The 24,188-nt window shown below is 49.2% G+C and overlaps 1 protein-coding gene across 5 annotated transcripts in view; it reads right to left on the bottom strand.

Annotated features, from left to right (window-relative positions):
- PHF3 (PHD finger protein 3) overlaps positions 1 to 24,188 on the bottom strand; it is a 322,047-nt gene that overhangs the window by 241,240 nt on the left and 56,619 nt on the right. The window lies entirely within an intron of this gene.

Below are 24,188 nucleotides of genomic sequence, written 5' to 3'. Positions count from 1 at the left end.
ACTTTTAGAGTTTTAAATTCATTTTTATCATGAACAACTAGCGCTGGTTTCTTTTGTTTTTCACAATTGGTGTCGTGTCTCTTTCCTGCTAAGGTTTAAAGTGTATTTCAGCAACACGTGTAGCTACATTGTGCTTTCAGCGTGTCGGTGTGTGTACGCTAAGTTAGTAAAAAGTACGTATGTTAAAGATTACATCCAGCAGCCACAGCTGCTCGAATTTCAGTGTAAAAGGTATTGCTTTTTCTGTCCTGTATGTTAATCAACATTAACAATGCCCAATTGCTGCAGCACATTAGGAGTTCTGCTGTACTCAGAACTACCTGAAAAAACAGACAAGACATACAGATGTGTCCTCATACATCACTGCAGCCCCTCTCGGCAGGATTCGTCCCGTGAGACTCTGCTAGCGTTGGGCATCTTTGCTGCCAAAAATGCACCATAGTCGCAACACGATGTGTAGAGAACGCACAAGGAGATTGTGCTCATCAATTTGATATGCAATGCTTGTATATCTGTGTGAGGGGAATACATATGTAATCCCAGGGGTCAGGATGCTGGCTGTCGGTATCTCGACAGCAGCATCCTGCCCGCTAGAATGCTGGAAGCGTGGAGAGCGCTACGAGTCCCCCTGCAGGCATGCTGCACTCGCCACAGGATCTATTCCCACTCCATGGGTGGACACCCACAAGTGGGAATGGCCGCTGTGAGCAAGTATTCCGTCTGTCAGCATTGTTGGGATTACAGCGTCGGTATCCTGACCGCCGGGATCCAGACAGCCGGCAAATTGATTGCCACCTCTGTGTGCAACTGAGGGCCTAATTCAGACCTAATCGCAGCAGTTTAATCTTCATTTAATGGGCAAAGCTACTGTATATGCACTAAGATTTTACTCACCGGTAAATCTATTTCTCGTAGTCCGTAGTGGATGCTGGGACTCCATAAGGACCATGGGGAATAGCGGCTCCACAGGAGTCTGGGCACAACTAAAAAAAGCTTTAGGACTACCTGGTGTGCACTGGCTCCTCCCTCTATGACCCTCCTCCAGACCTCAGTTAGGATACTGTGCCCGGAAGAGCTGACACAATAAGGAAGGATTTTGAATCCCGGGTAAGACTCATACCAGCCACACCAATCACACAGTATAACTCGTGATACTATACCCAGTTAACAGTATGAAATATAACTGAGCCTCTCAACAGATGGCTCAACAATAACCCTTTAGTTAAACAATAACTATATACAAGTATTGCAGACAATCCGCACTTGGGATGGGCGCCCAGCATCCACTACGGACTACGAGAAATAGATTTACCGGTGAGTAAAATCTTATTTTCTCTGACGTCCTAAGTGGATGCTGGGACTCCGTAAGGACCATGGGGATTATACCAAAGCTCCCAAACGGGCGGGAGAGTGCGGATGACTCTGCAGCACAGAATGAGCAAACTCTAGGTCCTCCTCAGCCAGGGTATCAAACTTGTAGACTCTTGCAAAAGTGTTTGAACCCGACCAAGTAACAGCTCGGCAAAGTTGTAAAGCCGAGACCCCTCGGGTAGCCGCCCAAGAAGAGCCCACTTTCCTCGTGGAATGGGCTTTTACAGATTTAGGGTGCGGCAGTCCAGCCGCAGAATGTGCAAGTTGAATCGTGCTACAGATCCAGCGAGCAATAATCTGCTTAGAAGCAGGAGCACCCAGCTTGTTGGGTGCATACAGGATAAATAGCGAGTCAGGTTTCCTGACTCCAGCAGTCCTGGAAACATATATTTTCAGGGCCCTGACTACGTCCAGTAACTTGGAGTCCTCCAAGTCCCAAGTAGCCGCAGGCACCACAATAGGTTGGTTCACATGAAAAGCTGATACCACCTTAGGAAGGAATTGGGAACGAGTCCTCAATTCCGCCCTATCTATATAAAAAAATCAGATAAGGGCCTTTGCATGACAAAGCCGCCAATTCTGATACACGCCTGGCCGACGCCAAGGCCAACAGCATGACCACTTTCCACGTGAGATATTTTAGCTCCACGGATTTAAGTGGCTCAACCCAATGCGACTTCAGGAAATCCAACACCACGTTGAGATCCTACGGTGCCACTGGATGCACAAACGGGGGTTGAATATGCAGCACTCCCTTAACTAAAGTCTGAACTTCAGGCAGTGAAGCCAGTTCTTTTTTGGAAGAAAATGTACAGAGCCGAAATCTGGACCTTAATGGAACCCAATTTTAGGCCAATAGTCACTCCTGACTGTAGGAAGTGCAGAAATCGACCCAGTTGAAATTCCTCCGTTGGGGCCTTCCTGGCCTCACACCAAGCAACATATTTTCGCCATATGCGGTGATAATGTTTTGCGATCACATCATTCCTAGCCTTAATCAGCGTAGGAATGACTTCCTCCGGAATGCCTTTTTCCTTTAGGATCCGGTGTTCAACCGCCATGCCGTCAAACGCAGCCGCGGTAAGTCTTGGAACAGACAGGGCCCCTGCTGCAGCAGGTCCTGTCTGAGCAGCAGAGGCCATGGGTCCTCTGAGATCATTTCTTGAAGTTCTGGGTACCAAGCTCTTCTTGGCCAATCCGGAACCACGAGTATAGTTCGTATTCCTCTCCTTCTTATTATTCTCAGTACCTTGGGCATGAGAGGCAGAGGAGGGAACACATACACCGACTGGTACACCCACGGTGTTACCAGAGCGTCCACAGCTATCGCCTGAGGGTCCCTTGACCTGGCGCAATATATTTTTAGCTTTTTGTTGAGGCGGGACGCCAACATGTCCACCTGCGGCCTTTCCCAATGGTGTACAATCATTTGGAAGACTTCTGGGTGAAGTCCCCACTCTCCCGGGTGGAGGTCTTGCCTGCTGAGAAAGTCTGTTTCCCAGTTGTCCACTCCGGGAATGAACACTGCTAACAGTGCTAACACATGATTTTCCGCCCATCGGAAAATCCTTGTGGCTTCTGCCATCGCCATCCTGCTTCTTGTGCCGCCCTGTTGGTTTACATGGGCGACCGCCATTATGTTGGCTGACTGCATCAGCACCGGCTGGTGTTGAAGCAGGGTCTAGCCTGACTTGTGTAAATGGCCCTTAGTTCCCGAATATTTATGTGTAGGGAAGTCTCCTGACTCGACCATAGTCCTTGGAAGTTTCTTCCCTGTGTGACTGCCCCCCAGCCTCGAAGGCTGGCATCCGTGATCACCAGGACCCAGTCCCGTATGCCGAATCTACGGCCCTCTAGAAGATGAGCACTCTGCAGCCACCACAACAGCGACACCCTGGCCCTTGGAAACAGGGTTATCAGCCGATGCATCTGAAGATGCGACCCGGACCACTTGTCCAACAGATCCCACTGGAAGATCCTTGCATGGAACCTGCCGAATGAATTTTCTTCGTGAGAAGCTACCATCTTTCCCAGGACTTGCGTGTATTGATGCACCGACACCTGTATTTATTTTAGGAGGTCTCTGACTAGAGATGACAACTCCTTGGCCTTCTCCTCCGGGAAAAACACTTTTTCCTGTTCTGTGTCCAGAACCATACCCAGGAACAGTAGACGCGTCGTAGGAACCAGCTGCGACTTTGGAATATTCAGAATCCAGCCGTGCTGTTGTAGCACTTCCCGAGATAGTGCTACTCCGACCAACAACTGCTCCTTTATAAGGAGATCGTCCAAGTACGGGATAATTATAACTCCCTTTTTTCGAAGGAGTATCATCATTTCGGCCATTACCTTGGTGACTACCCTCGGTGCCGGGGACAGACCAACGGCAACGTCTGGAATTGGTAATGACAGCCCTGTACCACAATTTTGAGGTACTCCTGGTGAGGAGGGTAAATGGGGACATGCAGGTAAGCATCCTTGATGTCCAGTGATACCATGTAATCCCCTTCGTCCAGGCTTGCAATAACCGCCCTGAGCGATTCCATTTTGAACTTGAACCTTCGTATATAAGTGTTCAAAGATTTCAATTTTAGAATGGGTCTCACCGAACCGTCTGGTTTCGGTACCACAAACATTGTGGAATAGTAACCCCGGCCTTGTTGAAGGAGGGGTACCTTGATTATCACCTGCTGGAAGTACAGCTTGTGAATTGCCGCTAGTACTACCTCCCCTTTCTCCGAGGGCAGCAGGCAAGGCTGATTTGAGGTAACGGCGAGGGGGAGTCACCTCGAACTCCAGCTTGTATCCCTGTGATACTACTTGCAGAACCCAGGGATCCACCTGTGAGCGAGCCCACTGGTCGCTGAAATTCCCGAGACGCGCCCCCACCGCACCTGGCTCCACCTGTGGAGCCCCAGCGTCATGCGGTGGACTCAGATGAAGCGGGGGAAGATTTTTGATCCTGGGAACTGGCTGTCTGGTGCAGTTTTTTCCCTCTTCCCTTGTCTCTGTGCAGAAAGGAAGCGCCTTTGACCCGCTTGCTTTTCTGAAGCCGAAAGGACTGTACCTGATAATACGGTGCTTTCTTAGGCTGTGAGGAACCTGAGGTAAAAAAAATTCTTCCCAGCTGTTGCTGTGGATACGAGGTCCCAGAGACCATCCCCAAACAATTCCTCACCCTCATAAGGCAGAATCTCCATGTGCCTTTTAAAGTCAGCATCACCTGTCCACTGCCGGGTCCCTAATACCCTCCTGGCAGAATGGACATTGCATTAACTTTTGGATGCCAGCCGGCAAATATCCCTCTGTGCATCTCTCATATATATAAGACAACGTCTTTAATATGCTCTATGGTTAGCAAAATAGTATCCCTGTATAGGGTATCAATATTATCTGACAGGGTATCAGACCACGCTGCAGCAGCACTATCCATGCTGAGGCAATTGCAGGTCTCAGTATAGTACCTGAGTGTGTATATACAGACTTCAGGATAGCCTTCTGCTTTTTAACAGCAGGCTCCTTCAAAGTGGCCGTATCCTAAGACGGCAGTGCCACCTTTTTTGACAAACGTGTGAGCGCCTTATCCACCCTAGGGGATATCTCCCAACGTGACCTATCCTCTGACGGTAAAGGGTACGCCATCAGTAACTTTTTAGAAATTACCAGTTCCTTATCGGGGGAACCCACGCTTCATTCACTCATCTGATGGGGGAACAAAACACTGGCTGCTTTTTCTCCACAAACATAAAACCCCTTTTTTTTTTCTTTTTTTTTTAGTGGTATTTGGGTTAATGTCAGAAATGTGTAACACATTTTTCATTGCCGAGTGCAACGGATGTTCCTAGTGGATTGTGTATATGTCTCAACCTCGTCGACACTGGAGTCAGACTCCGTGTCGACATCTGTATCTGCCATCTGAGGTAGCGGGCGTTTTTCAGCCCCTCATGGCCTTTGAGACGCCTGGGCAGGCGCGGGCTGAGAAGCCGGCTGTCCCATAGCTGTTACGTCATCCAGCCCTTTACATAAGGAGTTGACACTGTCGGTTGATACCTTCCACTTATCCATCCACTCTGGTGTCGGCCCCACAGGGGGCGACATCACATTTATCGGCATCTGCTCCACCTCCACGTAACCTTCCTCCTCAAACATGTCGACACAGCCGTACCGACACACCGCACACACACAGGGAATGCTCTGACTGAGGACAGGACCCCACAAAGTCCTTTGGGGAGACAGAGAGAGAGTATGCCAGCACACACCAGAGCGCTATATAATACAGGGATTAACTCTATAACTGAGTGATTTTTCCCCCAATAGCTGCTTGTATACACAATATTGCGCCTAAATTTGGTGCCCCCCCCCCCTCTCTTTTTAACCCTTTGAGCCTGAAAACTACAGGGGAGAGCCTGGGGAGCTGTCTTCCAGCTGCACTGTAAAGAAAAAATGGCGCCAGTGTGCTGAGGGAGATAGCCCTGCCCCTTTTTCGGCTGACATTTCTCCCGCTTTTTTTATGGATTCTGGCAGGGGAATTTATCACATATATAGCCTCTGGGACTATATATTGTGATTTTTTTTTGCCAGCCAAGGTATTCATATTGCTGCTCAGGGCGCCCCCCCCCCAGCGCCCTGCACCCATCAGTGACCGGAGTGTGAGGTGTGCATGAGGAGCAATGGCGCACAGCTGCAGTGCTGTGCGCTACCTTGTTGAAGACCGAAGTCTTCTGCCGCCGATTTCCAGGACCATCTTCATGCTTCTGGCTCTGTAAGGGGGACGGCGGCGCGGCTCCGGGACCGAACGATCGAGGTCGGGTCCTGTGTTCGATCCCTCTGGAGCTAATGGTGTCCAGTAGCCTAAGAAGCCCAAACTATCTCCAGTCAGGTAGGTTCGCTTCTTCTCCCCTTAGTCCCTCGTAGCAGTGAGTCTGTTGCCACCAGATCTCACTGAAAATAAAAAAAATAAAATATACTTTCTTTTCTAGGAGCTCAGGAGAGCCCCTAGTGTGCATCCAGCTCAGCCGGGCACAAGATTCTAACTGAGGTCTGGAGGAGGGTCATAGAGGGAGGAGCCAGTGCACACCAGGTAGTCCTAAAGCTTTCTTTAGTTGTGCCCAGTCTCCTGCGGAGCCGCTATTCCCCATGGTCCTTACGGAGTCCCAGCATCCACTTAGGACGTCAGAGAAAAATTTGCTGCTGTGATCAGGTCTGAATTAGGACCTAATGTTGCATATACACTAGGCGATTTTGAGCTCAAAGTAGCTCACTTTTGGCGTTTTGAGCTACTTTGAGCTCAAAAGCACCTAGTGCGTATAGCCAGGCGGTGAGCGCTGATGCGCGCTCCCGCATCATAGCCGTCCGTCTAACCTGTTTTAGCGGCCGAGTGAACCACAGTGTCTCCTACTGTGGAAAGTGGTTCACCCCCGTGAAAATCGCTGCACCGGATGAAAATCGCTCAGTGTGTATGCAGTGTGCGATTTTCCGGCCACTGATTTTCACATCATCGCTTTGCATACACACTGGGCAAAAACGTCCAGTATGTATGCACCTTAAGTCTCTGTATCTGTATACAAAGTGCTACAATGTAGCAGCCTCAGCTTCGTTCCAACACAAGTTCAGTTGTGCTCTATATACAGACTAAAATACATACACACACAAAATAAGTGTCGCATATCAAATTAATCAGCATAGTCTCCTGGTGCATCCTAGTCTTATTGCGACTAAAACGTATTGTGAGTTGCACAGGACATGCTAGCTCACCCGTGCCAGGCATCTGACGCTGTGTGGCATATGTAGTCTAGATGTATGAGGATGTATCTGTCCACATAATTTATTCACAAAAATCACTGAAAAAGAAGGGTAATACTGCAGTCATTGGACCCTATTCAGTAAGGATTGCAAATTCTGCCTTTTAGCAGAATTTGCAATCATTTTGCTTGCATGCTGGGGGCCGCCTATCGCAGGGCAAGGCCAGCCAGCCTGCTACCCGCCGCCCCGTGTCCCCCCCACCCCCTGCAACTACGCTGAAATTGCGGTTGCACTGCAATTTCTGCATGTTAGCAGAAAGTAAGGAATTCATCATCTTTGTGAACAGAGAGGTTGTGTGTGACGTCATGCAGCCGCCCAGATCACACCCACGCCCCGTTCGCGCCACCACACCCGTTTCTATGACGCTGCCCCCGTAACGCTCCGTGTTCGCCTAGGAAACAAAGCGTTGCCGACCCCCTCCCGCGCCGTGAACACCTCTGCCTGATTGACAGGCAGAGACGTTCACCTTTACTGCAGGGCGCCCGCATTAATGCGTAGGACAGGCCCTGCGCACGCATCGTCGTCGTATTTTTTGCGGTTGGATCGCGAGGTGCAATCCGACCTGAATAGGATCCAAAGTACTTATATTTGCTATCAGAGTTGGAGAATTTAAATTTGCGGTAAAATTATAGCATTTTGGAACAACATTACTTCAGTGTGTACCTAGCTTAATTGAATTCAGTCCTATGTATTTTAGATATAGGGGTATATTCAATTGCGGTCGAATTCCGGCTGGAATTCGACCGTTTTTGGATTCGACACAATTCGACAGGCGAAACCCTCCCGCCGGGACCCGAATTCGACATATTCAATAAATAACGGATTCGACAGTCCCGCTGTCGAAAAACGGACCAATTGACGAATAGAGGGCGGCCGGGATTCGACTTCATGGACGGCACAAAAGTGTTCAATAAATCCTGAAAATAAATGCGTGGGGTCCCTCCTCCTAAGCATAACCAGCCTCGGGCTCTTTGAGACGGTCCTGGTTGTAAAAATACGGGGGGGGAAATGACAGGGGTTCCCCCGTATTTTAACAACCAGCACCGGGCTCTGCGCCTGGTCCTGGTGCCAAAAATACGGGGGACAAAAGACGTAGGGGTCCCCCGTATTTTTAACACCAGCAGCGGGCTCCACTAGCCAGAGAGATAATGCCACAGCCGGGGGACACTTTTATATTGGTCTCTGCGGCCGTGGCATTAAATCCCCAACTAGTCACAAGAGTGACCCCACATAACCTTGCGGTCTACCGCTGACCGCAAAGTTCCCACTATTGGATATAATAGAGCACCTATGCGCTACATTGTATCTCGAGTGCGCCGCCTGACTGACAGCTCAGACGCGCACAGCCAATCAGGAGAGTGCCATGACGTAGCGCTCCCTGATTGGCTGAAGGGACCCTTTTTGACAGCAGTTACGGGGGGTCCCGCCAGTCAGGGAAAGGGGTCCCATGTGTAAACATCGGACCCCTTTCAGTGCGTGGATCGTGTTTTTCGTTTTTTTTATTTTGCCAAGTACGTGGATTACAAACAGAAGAGGACCGATCTACACTGGATTGTTGTGAGTATAATTTTATTTACAGGTACCCCGTGGATTCTACGTGGAGAAGGGGACCGACTATTCATGTCAACATAGGTAAGTATGTATGTAAGTGTGCATGTATGTAATAAAGTTGTACTATCACGGTGTGTGTGTGTGTGTATTGTTTTTATTTGGGTATTTTTTTGTAGTAGAACTACAGGTACCAGCGGTCCCGTTTTCCCCCGCATGCTGGTACTTGTGGTTCTCCAAGTACCAGCTTGCGGGGGAGGCTTGCTGGGACTTGTAGTTCTGCTACAAAAAATAAGATTTTAATACCTACCGGTAGATCCTTTTCTCTTAGTCCGTAGAGGATGCTGGGGACTCCAAAAGGACATGGGGTATAGACGGGATCCGCAGGAAACATGGGCACTTTAAGACTTTAAATGGGTGTGAACTGGCTCCTCCCTCTATGCCCCTCCTTCAGATCTCAGTTATAGGAACTGTGCCCAGAGGAGACGGACATTTCGAGCAAAAGGATTTTGTTAAACTAAGGGTGAGATACCTACCAGCTCACACCACCACACACCGTACAACATGGCCTGTAACTACAACCAGTTAACAGAGTGAACCAAAACGATCAGCAACAGGCTGACCTTAACCAAAACACAACCATTGTGTAACATAAGCAATAACCGTTAACAAGTACTGCAGATAGAGTCCGCACTGGGACGGGCGCCCAGCATCCTCTACAGACTAAGAGAAAAGGATTTACCGGTAGGTATTAAAATCCTATTTTCTCCTTCGTCCTAGAGGATGCTGGGGACTCCAAAAGGACCTTGGGGTTTATACCAAAGCTCCAGACCGGGCGGGACAGTGCGGATGACTCTGCAGCACTGATTGAGCAAACATGAGGTTCTCATTAGCCAGGGTATCAAACTTGTAGAATTTTGCAAAAGTGTTTGAACCCGACCAAGTAGCTGCTCGGCAAAGTTGTAATGCCGAGACACCCCGGGCAGCCGCCCAAGACGAGCCTACCTTCCTAGTGGAATGTGCCTTCACCGAATTCGGTAACGGCAATCCAGCCGTAGAATGGGCATGCTGAATCGTATTACAGATCCAGCGTGCAATAATCTGCTTAGAAGCAGGAGCCCCAACCTTGTTGGAACCAGAAAGGACAAACAGCGCCTCTGTTTTCCTAATACGAGCCGTTCTGGCTACATAAATTTTCAAAGCTCTGACCACATCGAGCGATTTAGATCAGCCAAGGCTTCAGTAGCCACAGGTACCACAATAGGTTGGTTCATGTGAAACGAAGAAACCACCTTTGGGAGAAATTGTTGACGAGTCCTCAATTCCGCTCTATCAACATGGAAAACCAAGTAGGGGCTTTTGTGAGACAAAGCCGCCAACTCTGACATCCGCCTTGCGGACGCCAAGGCCAATAGCATGACCACTTTCCAAGTGAGAAACTTCAACTCAACCTTTTGTAAAGGTTCAAACCAGTGTGACGTCAGGAACCGTAACACCACGTTAAGGTCCCATGGAACCACCGGGGGCACAAATGGAGGTTGGATGTGCAGTACCCCTTTCACGAAAGTCTATACTTCTGGAAGCGAGGCCAATTCCTTTTGAAAGAAAACAGATAAGGCCGAAATCTGCATTTTAATGGAGCCTAACTTTAGGCCCGCATCCACACCTGCTTGCAAAAAATGGAGAAAACGACCCAGCTGAAATTCTTCCGTAGGCGCCTTCTTGGATTCGCACCAAGACACATTTTCTCCAAATACGGTGGTAATGCTTCGCCGTTACCTCTTTCATAGCATTCAGTAGAGTCGGGATGACCTCTCCGGAAATACCCTTTCAAGCTAGGATTTGGCGTTCAACCGCCATGCCGTTAAACGCAACCGCGGTAAGTCTTGGAACACGCACGGCCCTTGCTGTAATATATCCTCTCTCAGAGGAAGAGGCCAGGGATCTCCTAAGAGTAATTCCTGAAGATCCAGATACCAGGCCCTCCGTGGCCAATCTGGAACAACGAGTATCGCCTGAACCCTTGTTCTTCTTATGATCCTTAACACCTTTGGGATGAGTGGAAGTGGAGGGAACACATAAACCGACTGAAACACCCACGGTGTCAGCAGTGTGTCCACTGCTATTGCTTGAGGGTCCCTCGACCTGGAACAATATGTCTGAAGCTTCTTGTTGAGGCAAGATGCCATCATGTCTATTTGAGGCAGTCCCCAACGACTTGTCACTTCTGCAAAGACCTCTTGATGAAGACCCCACTCTCCTGGATGGAGATCGTGTCTGCTGAGGAAGTCTGCTTCCCAGTTGTCCACGCCTGGAATGAAGACAGCTGACAGAGTGTTTGCATGTTTTTCCGCCCAGCGAAGAATCCTTGTGGTCTCCGCCATCGCCGCTCTGCTCCTTGTTCCGCCCTGGCGGTTTATGTGCGCCACCGCTGTTATGTTGTCCAACTGAATCAGGACGGGTAGGCCGCGAAGGAGATGTTCTGCTTGTAGGAGGCCGTTGTAAATGGCCCTTAATTCCAGAATGGTTATGTGCAGACAAGCTTCTTGGCTTGACCATTTTCCCTGGAAATTTTCCCCGTGTGACTGCTCCCCAACCTCGGAGACTTGCATCCGTGGTTACCAGGACCCAATCCTGGATCCCGAACCTGCGACCCTCTAGAACAGAGGTTCTCAAACTCGGTCCTCGGGGGCCCACACAGTGCATGTTTTGCAGGTCTCCTCACAGAATCGCAAGTGAAATAATTAGCTCCACCTGTGGACCTTTTAAAATGTGTCAGTGAGTAATTAATACACCTGTGCACCTGCTGGGTTACCTGCAAAACATGCACTGTGTGGGCCCCCGAGGACAGAGTTTGAGAACCTCTGCTCTAGAAGGTGAGAACTTTGGAGCCACCACAGGAGAGAAATCCTGGCCCTGGGGGATAGGCTTATCCTCCGTGCATGTGTAGATGGGACCCGGACCACTTGTCCAACAGGTCCCACTAAACAGACCTGGCATGAAACCTGCCAAACGGAATGGCCTCGTAGGCCGCCACCATTTTCCCCAGCACTGGAGTGCATTGATGAATCGACACTCTTGCCGGTTTCAGAAGTTCCTTGACCATGTTCTGGATTTCCCAAGCTTTTTCCAATGGGAGAAAAACCTCTCTGTAGATCCGTGTCCAGAATCATGCCCAAGAACGACAGCCGTGTTGTCGGAATCAACTGTGACTTTGGCAAATTTAGGAGCCAGCCATGTTGCTGCAGAACCGTCAGGGAGAGCGCAACGTTTTTTCTTAACTGCTTTTGTGATTTCGCCTTTATCAGGAGATCGTCCAATTACGGGATAATTGTGACCCCTTGCTTGCGCAGGAGCACCATCATTTCCGCCATTACCTTGGTGAAAATCCTCGGGGCCGTAGAGAGACCAAACGGCAACGTCTAAAATTGGTAGTGACAATCCTGAACAGCGAACCTCAGGTACGCCTGATGAGGAGGATAAATGGGGACATGTAGGTAAGCATCCTTTATGTCGACTAACACCATAAACCCCCTTTTTTTCCCCCCTCCAGACTGGAGATCACTGCTCGGAGAGATTCCAACTTGAATTTTAAACTTTTCAAATAAAGATTGAGGGATTTTAAGTTCAGAATCGGTCTGACCGAGCCGTCCGGCTTCGTGACCACAAACAGGCTTGAAAAAAACCTTCTCCCCGTTGTGACGGGGGTACATCGACAATGACTCGCTGTTGACACAGCTTTTGTATTGCCGCACACACTACCTCTCTTTCTGGAAGAGAAGCTGGCAAGGCCGATTTGAAAAATCAGTGTGGAGGCACGTCTTAAAACTCCAGTTTGTATCCTTGGGTCATAATTTCCAGCACCCAAGGATCCAGGCCCGAGAGAACACAGACCTGACTGAAGAGCTGAAGAAGCGCCCCCCACCGGTGCGGACTCCCGCAGGGGAGCCCCAGCGTCATGCGGTGGACTTGGCAGGAGCCGGAGAGGACTTCTGCTCCTGGGAGCCTGCCACAGCCGGCGATCTTTTTCCTTTTCCCTTACCTCTTGCCGCAAGGAAGGATGACCCACATCCTTTCCGGAATTTCTGCGACCGAAAGGACTGAATCTGGTATTGAGGCATTTTCTTTTGCTGTGGAGGAACAAAAGGCAGAAAAGAGGACTTACCCATGGTAGCTGTAGAAACCAGGTCCGTGAGGCCTTCACCAAACAAAACTCCACCCTTATAGGGCAGAGCCTCCATAGCCTTCTTAGAATCAGCATCACCATTCCATTGATGAGTCCACAATGCCCTCCTAGCCGAGATTGCCATGGCAATGGCCCTTGATCCCAAGAGGCCAATATCTCTCGCAGTCTCCTTTAGATAGACTGCAGCGTCCCTGATATGACCTAGTGTCAAAAGCACGCTATCACTATCCAGGGTGTCTATTTCAGATGACAAGGTATCTGCCAACTTTTCAATTGCGTTACTCACCCAAGCCGATGCCACGGCCGGCCTGAGCAGCGTTCAAAAAGAGCGTTCAGTTTATAAGAGGGAGGAAACGTTACCTCCGGTTTCTTCCCTTTAAACATACAGACCCTTGTCTCAGGGACAGCGGGGTCTTCCGTGATATGTAACCCGTCTTTTATCGCCACAATCAACTTTGCATCATTATAGTCGACACTGGAGTCGGAATCCGTGTCGGTATCAGTGTCTGCTATCTGGGTAAATGAACGTTTTTGGGACCCCGAGGGGGTCTGAGTGTGTGGTACCACCTCTCCCATGGATTGTCTCCATGCTTGGTTCTGAGACTCCGATTTGTCCAACCTCTTATGCAACAATGCCACACATTTATTTAAAACACTCCACATCTCAACCCAATCAGCAGTCGGCGGTGCCGACGGAGTCACTCCCTCATTCTGTTCAGTCCCCACGCGAGCCTCCTCCTGGGAAGAGCATTCAGCTTCTCACATGCCGACACACGCGTACCGACACCCCCAAACACACTGGGCTAAAGGGGACAGACCCACAGTAAGGCCTTTCTGAGAGACAGAGAGGGAGTTTGCCAGCTCACACCCAGCGCCCCACCGGTCTGAAGAATTAAACAATGCCCCAGACCTATAAGCGCTGTTTTATAATAATAATAAATAAGAATTTACTCACCGGTAATTCTATTTCTTGTAGTCCGTAGTGGATGCTGGGAACTCCGCAAGGACCATGGGGAATAGCAGGCTCCGAAGGAGACTGGGCACTCTAAGAAAGAATTAGGACTACCTGGTGTGCACTGGCTCCTCCCTCTATGCCCCTCCTCCAGACCTCAGTTAGGGAAACTGTGCCCGGAAGAGCTGACACAATAAGGAAAGGATTTGGAATCCCGGGTAAGACTCATACCAGCCACACCAATCACACCGTAAAACTCGTGATACTATACCCAGTTAACAGTATGAACAACAACTGAGCCTCTCGAATAGATGGCTCCAAACAATAACCCTTTAGTTAGGCAATAACTATATACAAGTATTGCAGACAATCTGCACTTGGGATGGGCGCCCAGCATCCACTACGGACTACGAGAAATAGAATTACCGGTGAGTAAATTCTTATTTTCTCTGACGTCCTAGTGGATGCTGGGTACTCCGTAAGGACCATGGGGATTATACCAAAGCTCCCAAACGGGCGGGAGAGTGCGGATGACTCTGCAGCACCGAATGAGCAAACTCAAGGTCCTCCTCAGCCAGGGTATCAAACTTGTAGAATTTTGCAAACGTGTTTGAACCCGACCAAGTAGCAGCTCGGCAAAGTTGTAAAGCCGAGACCCCTCGGGCAGCCGCCCAAGAAGAGTCCACCTTCCTCGGATTGCTTTAGGATGCGGCAGTCCAGCCGCCGAATGTGCAAGTTGAATCGTGCTACAGATCCAGCGAGCAATAGTCTGCTTTGAAGCAGGAGCACTCAGCTTGTTGGGTGCATACAGGATAAATAGCGAGTCAGTTTTTCTTACTCTAGCCGTCCTGGAAACATATATATTCAGGGCCCTGACTACGTCCAGCAACTTGGAATCCTCCAAGTCCCGAGTAGGCGCAGGCACCACAATAGGTTGGTTCACATTAAAAGCTGATACCACCTTAGGAAGGAATTGGGAGCGAGTCCTCAATTCCGCCCTATCCATATGAAAAATCAGATAAGGGCTTTTACATGACAAAGCTGCCAATTCTGATACACGCCTGGCCGACGCCAAGGCCAACAGCATGACCACCTTCCACGTGAGGTACTTTATCTCCACGGTTTTAAGTGGCTCAAACCAATGCGACTTTAGGAAATCCAGCCACTGGGGGCACAAAAGGGGGCTGAATATGCAGCACTCCCTTTACAAAAGTCTGAACTTCAGGCAGTGAAGCCAGTTCTTTTTGGAAGAAAATCGAGCCGCGGTAAGTCTTGGAACAGACAGGGCCCCTGCTGCAGCAAGTCCTGTCTGAGCGGCAGAGGCCATGGGTCCTCTGAGATCATTTCTTGAAGTTCTGGGTTCCAAGCTCTTCTTGGCCAATCCGGAACCACGAGTATAGTTCTTACTCCTCTCCTTCTTATTATTCTCAGTACCTTAGGTATGAGAGGCAGAGGAGGGAACACATAAACCGACTGGTACACCCACGGTGTCACTAGAGCGTCCACAGCTATCGCCTGAGGGTCCCTTGACCTGGCGCAATATCTTTTTAGCTTTTTCGTTGAGGCGGGACGCCATCATATCCACCTGTGGCCTTTCCCAACGGTTTACAATCATTTTGAAGACTTCTGGATGAAGTCCCCACTCTCCCGGGTGGAGGTCGTGTCTGCTGAGGAAGTCTGCTTCCAAGTTGTCCACTCCCGGAATGAACAGTGCTATCACGTGATTTTCCGCCCATCGGAGAATCCTTGTGGCTTCTGCCATCGCCAACCTGCTTCTTGTGCCGCCCTGTCGGTTTACATGGGCTACCGCCGTGAAGTTGTCTGACTGGATCAGCACCGGCTGGTGTTGAAGCAGGGGTCTTGCCTGACTTAGGGCATTGTAAATGGCCCTTAGTTCCAGAATATTTGTGTGTAGGGAAGTCTCCTGGCTTGACCATAGTCCTTGGAAGTTTCTTCCCTGTGTGACTACCCCCTAGCCTCGAAGGCTGGCATCCGTGGTCACCAGGACCCAGTCCTGTATGCCAAATCTGCGGCCCTCTAGAAGATGAGCACTCTGCAGCCACCACAGCAGAGACACCCTGGTCCTTGGAGACAGGGTTATCAGCCGATGCATCTGAAGATGCGATCCGGACCACTTGTCCAACAGATCCCATTGAAAGATCCTTGCATGGAACCTGCCAAATGGAATTGCTTCGTAGGAAGCTACCATCATTCCCAGGACTCGCGTGCAGTGATGCACCGACACCTGTTTTGGTTTCAGGAGGTCTCTGACTAGAGATGACAACTCCTTGGCTTTCTCCTCCGGGAGAAACACTCTTTTCTGGTCTGTGTCCAGAACCATCCCCAGGAACAGTAGACGCGTTGTAGGAACCAGCTGTGACTTTGGAATATTCAGAATCCAGCCGTGCTGTTGTAGCACTTCCCGAGATAGTGCTACGCCGACCAACAACTGCTCCCTGGACCTCGCCTTTATAAGGAGATCGTCCAAGTACGGGATAATTAAAACTCCCTTTTTCCGAAGGAGTATCATCATTTCGGCCATTACCTTAGTAAATACCCTCGGTGCCGTGGACAGACCAAACGGCAACGTCTGGAATTGGTAATGACAGTCCTGTACCACAAATCTGAGGTACTCCTGGTGAGGAGGGTAAATGGGGACATGCAGGTAAGCATCCTTGATGTCCAGTGATACCATGTAATCCCCTTCGTCCAGGCTTGCAATAACCGCCCCTGAGCGATTCCATTTTGAACTTGAACCTTCTTATATAAGTGTTCAAGGATTTTAAATTTAAAATGGGTCTCACCGAACCGTCCGGTTTCGGTACCACAAACATTGCGGAATAGTAACCCCGTCCTTGTTGAAGGAGGGGTACCTGGAGCTGTTGGCAAGGCTGATTTGAGAAAACGGCGAGGGGGAGACGTCTCGAATTCCAGCTTGTACCCCTGAGATACCACTTGTAGAATCCAGGGATCCACCCGTGAGCGAGCCCACTGGTCGCTGAAGTTCCGGAGACGGGCCCCCACCGCACCTAGCTCCGCCTGTGGAGCCCCAGCGTCATGCGGTGGACTTAGAGGAAGCGGGAGAGGACTTTTGTTCTTGGGAAGTGGCTGTATGGTGCAGCTTTTTCCCTCTACCTCTGCCTCTGGGCAGAAAGGACGCGCCTTTAACCCGCTTGCCTTTCTGGGGCCGAAAGCACTGTACCTGATAATACGGTGCTTTCTTTGGCTGTGAGGGAACATGGGGTAAAAATGTCGACTTCCCAGCTGTTGCTGTGGAAACGAGGTCCGAGAGACCGTCCCCAAACAATTCCTCACCTTTGTAAGGCAAAACCTCCATGTGCCTTTTAGAATCTGCATCACCTGTCCACTGCCGAGTCCACAATCCTCTCCTGGCAGAAATGGACATTGCATTAATTCTAGATGCCAGCCGGCAAATATCCCTCTGTGCATCTCTCATGTATAAGACTGCGTCTTTAATATGCTCTATGGTTAGCAATATAGTGTCCCTGTCGAGGGTATCAATGTTATCAGACAGGGAATCTGACCACGCAGCAGCAGCACTGCACATCCATGCTGAAGCAATAGCCGGTCTCAGTATAATACCTGAGTGTGTATATACAGACTTCAGGATAGCCTCCTGCTTTCTATCCGCAGGCTCCTTTAAGGCGGCCGTATCCTGAGACGGTAGTGCCACCTTCTTTGACAAGCGGGTGAGCGCTTTATCCACCCTAGGGGATGTCTCCCAACGTATCCTGTCCTCTGGCGGGAAAGGGTACGCCATTAGCAATTTTTTAGAAATCACTAATTTCTTATCGGGGGAAGCCCACGCTTCTTCACACACTTCATTCAACTCATCAGATGGGGGAAAAACCATTGGTTGCTTTTTCCCCCCAAACATAATACCCTTTTTTGTGGTACCTGGGTTAATGTCAGAAATGTGCACCACATTTTTCATTGCCGTAATCATGTAACGGGTGGCTCTGTTGGAATGTACACTAGTCTCACCTGCTCCGCCTCCACATAAGCCTCCTCATCAAACATGTCGACACAGCCGTACCGACACACCGCACACACACAGGGAATGCTCTGACTGAGGACAGGACCCCACAAAGTACTTTGGGGAGACAGAGAGAGAGTATGCCAGCACACACCACAGCGCTATATAATGCAGGGAGTTACACTACACAAGTGATTTACCCTATAGCCGCTATATATATAGTATTTGCGCCTAAATTTAGTGCCCTCCCTCTCTTTTTTACCCTATTGAGCCTGGAAACTGCAGGGGAGAGCCTGGGGAGCGTCCTTCCTGCGGAGCTGTGAGAGGAAATGGCGCCAGTGTGCTGAGGGAGATAGCCCCGCCCCTTTTTCGGCGGACTTCTCCCGCTTTTATAATAATAATGTGGCAGGGGTATTTTACACATATATAGCTTCTTAGGCTATATTATGTGTGATTAGCCACTTTAAGGTACTCTAGTTGCTGCCCAGGGCGCCCCCCCCCCCCCCCCCCCAGCGCCCTGCACCCATCAGTGACCGGAGTATGTGGTGTGCACAGGGAGCAATGGCGCACAGCTGCAGTGCTGTGCGCTACCTTAATGAAGACCGGAGTCTTCAGCCGCCGATTTCCGTGAAGATCTTCATGCTTCTGGCTCTGCAAGGGGGACGGCGGCGCGGCTCCGGGACCAGACGACCGAGGCTGGGCCTGTGTTCGATCCCTCTGGAGCTAATGGTGTCCAGTAGCCTAGAAGCCCAAGCTAGCTGCAAACAGGTAGGTTCGCTTCTCTCCCCTAAGTCCCTCGTTGCAGTGAGTCTGTTGCCAGCAGATCTCACTGAAAATAAAAAACCTAATAAATACTTTCTTTACTAGAAGCTCAGGAGAGCCCCTAGTGTGCAACCAGCTCGAGCCGGGCACAGATTCTAACGGAGGTCTGGAGGAGGGGCATAGAGGGAGGAGCCAGTGCACACCAGGTAGTCCTAATTCTTTCTTAGAGTACCCAGTCTCCTTCGGAGCCCGCTATTCCCCATGGTCCTTACGGAGTTCCCAGCATCCACTAGGACGTCAGAGAAATAATAACCAACACCAAATTTTCGTGCCCCCCCCCTTGTTTTTAACACCCTGTTACTTGTGACAGCAGTGAAGGGCCAGGGGCAGCGTCTCTGCAGCAAGCTGTGGAGAGAAAATGGCGCTGGTCAAAGCTGGAGGACGAAGCCCCGCCCCCTACATGGCGCGCTTATGTCCCGCATTTTTTTTATACTGGCGGGGGTCTCCTAACAGTGCCTCCGCACTGTATATACATGGCAGTCCTTATTTTTGAGGTTTTTTATTGCTGCCCAGGGCGCCCCCCCTGCGCACTGCACCCATGTAGTGCCTGTGTGTGCGGGAGCAATGGCGCGCAGCGCGACCGCTGCGCGGTACCTCAGGAAGACTGAAATCTTCTGCCGCCTTCACTGAAGTCTTCTTTGCTTCGGTTACTCACCTGTCTTCTTTCTTCAGGCTCTGTGAGGGGGACGGCGGCGCGGCTCCGGGAACGAGCAGCTAGGTGACCCAAGTGATCAGACCCTCTGGAGCTAATGGTGTCCTGTAGCCTAAGAAGCAGAGCCTTTCAACTCACAGCAGTAGGTCTGCTTCTCTCCCCTCAGTCCCATGATGCAGGGAGCCTGTTGCCAGCAGCGCTCCCTGAAAATAAAAAACCTAACAAAAGTCTTTTTAGAGAAACTCAGTAGAGCCCCCCTAGTGTGTGACCAGTCTCCACTGGGCACAGAATCTGAGGTCTGGAGGAGGGGCATAGAGGGAGGAGCCAGTTCACACCCATTTAAAGTCTTAAAGTGCCCATGTCTCCTGCGGATCCCGTCTATACCCCATGGTCCTTTTGGAGTCCCCAGCATCCTCTAGGACGAAGGAGAAAACAATATTCTTTTTTTGACACAAAAGGCTATCAGCCCCCCATCCGCCGCCCCTGGATGGGAGGGACAGCCTCGGGCTTCACCCCTAGCCCTTGGGTGGCTGGAGGGGGGGGACCCCTTGATTTAAGGGGTCCCCACTCCTTCAGGGTACCCCGACCAGGGGTGACTAGTTGGGGATTTAATGCCATGGCCGCAGGGACCGGTATAAAAGTGTCCCCCGGCTGTGGCATTATCTCTCTGGCTAGTGGAGCCCGGTGCTGGTGTTAAAAATACGGGGGACCCCTACGTCTTTTGTCCAACGTATTTTTGGCACCAGGACCAGGCGCAGAGCCCAGTGCTGGTTGTTAAAATACGGGGGAATCCCTGTCATTTTTTTTCCCGTAGGCTCAAAGAGCCCGAGGCTGGTTATGCTTAGGAGGGGGGACCCCACGCATATTTTTTTCAGGATTTTTAACCATTTCACACCCCTTCCAACTGAAAAACATGCACTGATCTCTCCATATTATTGTAGTTAGTAAAAAAAAAAAAAATTTCTTTAAAAAAAATCGATTAAATAATACTTGTGGCTCCTAAATAGACAAACCAAGTAGATAATCCCTTCAAATATAAATAGATAAGCTATTAGCAATAAAAAAAAGCACCAAAAAATACATGTTTTTAAAAAATGTTATTAGATCACGACAGAAAAATGAGGCGGAATGAAATTGACGAAATGACTGTTGTAGTGTTCACTCTAGGTGTCTTTCACAGGGCGCTGCGCCCTGCCCCTTTTTTAGACCCCTGAATCCCGCCCTGCCCGTTTGTTTGCGCCCTCCCGCCCCGCACTTTGCTGCCCGCTGGACCCCGCCACGCCGCCAAACACACTAAGCACACTGCACTGCATTTTTATTATCACTGAGACTCCGTGCATGTGTCGAGACGGAGACCTCCGCGGCCCGCCCCTCCCCGTCCGCCTTGTCCCGCCCTGTCATTAGCTGTCAGCGTCCTCTATAGGTCTGCTCAGGGTCTGGTGAGACAGGAGGGCTGGGTTTGCCTCTCCCGCCGAGGCAAACCCAGCCCACCTGTGTGGATGAATGTTTAAAAGGAGACGCCAGGGAGGATCACCCGGCCGCCATCTTTAATACCGCTCCGCAAGTGGGGCTGGGTGATCAGCGCTCCCCCTCTGTGATGTAAGTACTCAGTACGGTAGTACATAGATCATTCTTTGTTTCACGTGGAGAAGCCCCCTCTAACCCATACAATGACGAACTGAAATAGAGCAGAAATGTAACGGTAACTTGCAGTGCAATACTATCTGTGTTTTATAGTGCAGTTCTTTCAGAATAAAACAGTGGTACTCCCATCTCAGAGGGATTCTTTGTACAATATATAGCTGTGGATAAGTGTTGTGCCTTGTACCAGTGTTCCCTCACACCCCGGTCTGTATGTATCCTCCCCTCACACCCCGGTCTGCATGTACCCTTCCCTCACACCCCGGTCTGTATGTAACCCCCCCCCCTCACACAAGGTCTATGTATCCCCCAGACCCTGGTCTTTGGGGGATACATAGACCTTGTGTGAGGGGGGGGGTTACATACAGACCGGGGTGTGAGGGAAGGGTACATACAGACCGGGGTGTGAGGGGAGGGTACATACAGACCGGGGTGTGAGGGAAGGGTACATACAGACCGGGGTGTGAGGGGGGTACATAATATGCAAATAAGAATACATTATATATATATATATATATATATATATATATATATATATATAGTCTTCTTATATAGCTGAAATACCTTGCTTTTTATATAACAAATCTGTGCATCCACATTTAAGGTGTGAGTAGACTGTCACAAGTGGTTTTTATATTTTATAAGTTCAAGTTGTATGTTGAAGAGATTTAGGGCTCAAAATAGAATAAATATATATTTGAAAAAGCTACCATTGCATGACCCACTGCACTCTGTTGGACTATTGGTCCTATTGTGTGGAGTTTGTATATTCTTCCTGTGCTTTTCACATTTTTTATTTTTTTCACATTTTTCAAGATTAACTATCCACGCGAACTATAACTTATAGTTCGCGTGGATAGTTAATCTTGAAAAATTTGAAAAGCACAGGAAGAATATACAAACTCCACACAATAGGACCAATAGTCCAACAGAGTGCAGTGGGTCATGCAATGGTAGCTTTTTCAAATATATATTTATTCTATTTTGAGCCCTAAATCTCTTCAACATACAACTTGAACTTATAAAATATAAAACCACTTGTGACAGTCTACTCACACCTTAAATGTGGCTGCACAGATTTGTTATATAAAAAGCAAGGTATTTCAGCTAATAAGACGACTATATATATATATAATGTTATTTGCATATTCCCTCACACCCCGGTCTGTATGTACCCTCCCCTCACACCCCGGTCTGTATGTACCCTTCCCTCACACCCCGGTCTGTATGTAACCCCCCCCACCCTCACACAAGGTCTATGTATCCCCCAAAGACCAGGGTCTGGGGGATACATAGACCTTGTGTGAGGGGGGGGGGGTTACATACAGACCGGGGTGTGAGGGAAGGGTACATACAGACCGGGGTGTGAGGGGAGGGTACATACAGACCGGGGTGTGAGGGAATATGCAAATAACATTATATATATATATAGTCTTCTTATTAGCTGAAATACCTTGCTTTTTATATAACAAATCTGTGCAGCCACATTTAAGGTGTGAGTAGACTGTCACAAGTGGTTTTATATTTTATAAGTTCATTAAGTTGTATGTTGAAGAGATTTAGGGGACAAAATAGAATAAATATATATTTTAAAAAAGCTACCATTGCATGACCCACTGCACTCTGTTGGACTATTGGTCCTATTGTGTGGAGTTTGTATATTCTTCCTGTGCTTTTCACATTTTTTTTTTTTTCACATTTTTCATGATTATCTATCCATGCGAACTATAAGTGGGAATAGTAACCTGTCCGAATGTTCAGAACCATCAGGAACAGCCTGGAGTAGTGATAGCTAGCATAAATATGAATGCACCATCCAATCATTACAGGTTTTACATGACAGGAACTGACTGGCTAATGCACTATAATCACTTCTCCAAGTTTAATACATCTGCCCCAGTTTACTTTATGACTTGGGGGCCATTATTGAATGGTCATCATAAATGATGACCATAATAATTAAGGGCCCCCAAATCATACAGCATCCTCATGACATAAGGTGCAACACTTAAAATTCTATAAGTTAATTGAAAAATCTGTCCACATTTATTACTTTCTTTTTTTTTTCTAAAGCTGGCACATCCTCATCCTCGTCTCTATGTACTCAATCACATGACACACTATCTGTCACATCCATCACTGCACCTCTGACTCCTGGCACTCCACACCACAGGCTCCATAGCAGCATATTCTGGCTCCTTCTTTGATCCTCACGGCTCACCGGAGTCCTCAATTTGCCTCAGGTGAGTATGCTGGTACTGAGAGTAAACAGTGCGGCTCTCATCCGAGGGAGCTTGAGTGTGTTAAAGTGTTTTGTTCTTCCACAGAAAGCTGGCTCATCCTCATCCTCATCTCTGTGTACTCCATCACGTTAAGCAATCCGATTGCATCAACTGGCGCATCACTCCACACCACTGTGGCTCCAAAGTGGCATATTCTGGCTCCTTCTTTGATCCTCTAGGCATCCCCGGAGTCCTCAATTTGCCTCAGGTGAGTATGCTGGTACTGAGAGTAAACAGTGCGGCTCTCATCCGAGGGAGCTTGAGTTTGTTAAAGTGTTTTGTTCTTCCACAGAAAGCTGGCTCATCCTCATCCTCATCCTCGTCTCTGTGTACTCCATCACGTTAAGCAATCCACTGCATCAACTGGCGCATCACTCCACACCACAGGCTCCAAAGTGGCATATTCTGGCTCCTTCTTTGATCCTCTCGGCATCCCCGGAGTCCTCAATTTGCCTCAGGTGAGTATGCTGGTACTGAGAGTAAACAGTGCGGCTCTCATCCTAGGGAGCTTGAGTGTGTTAAAGTGTTTTGTTCTTCCACAGAAAGCTGGCTCATCCTCATCCTCATCTCTGTGTACTCCATCACGTTAAGCAATCCGATTGCATCAACTGGCGCATCACTCCACACCACTGTGGCTCCAAAGTGGCATATTCTGGCTCCTTCTTTGATCCTCTAGGCATCCCCGGAGTCCTCAATTTGCCTCAGGTGAGTATGCTGGTACTGAGAGTAAACAGTGCGGCTCTCATCCGAGGGAGCTTGAGTTTGTTAAAGTGTTTTGTTCTTCCACAGAAAGCTGGCTCATCCTCATCCTCATCCTCGTCTCTGTGTACTCCATCACGTTAAGCAATCCACTGCATCAACTGGCGCATCACTCCACACCACAGGCTCCAAAGTGGCATATTCTGGCTCCTTCTTTGATCCTCTCGGCATCCCCG

Source organism: Pseudophryne corroboree, chromosome 4 (assembly GCF_028390025.1).
Source record: "Pseudophryne corroboree isolate aPseCor3 chromosome 4, aPseCor3.hap2, whole genome shotgun sequence".
Classification (NCBI taxonomy): domain Eukaryota; kingdom Metazoa; phylum Chordata; class Amphibia; order Anura; family Myobatrachidae; genus Pseudophryne; species Pseudophryne corroboree.
Note: the sequence above shows the minus strand (reverse complement) of the source record. Positions and strands in the feature narration are given on the sequence as shown.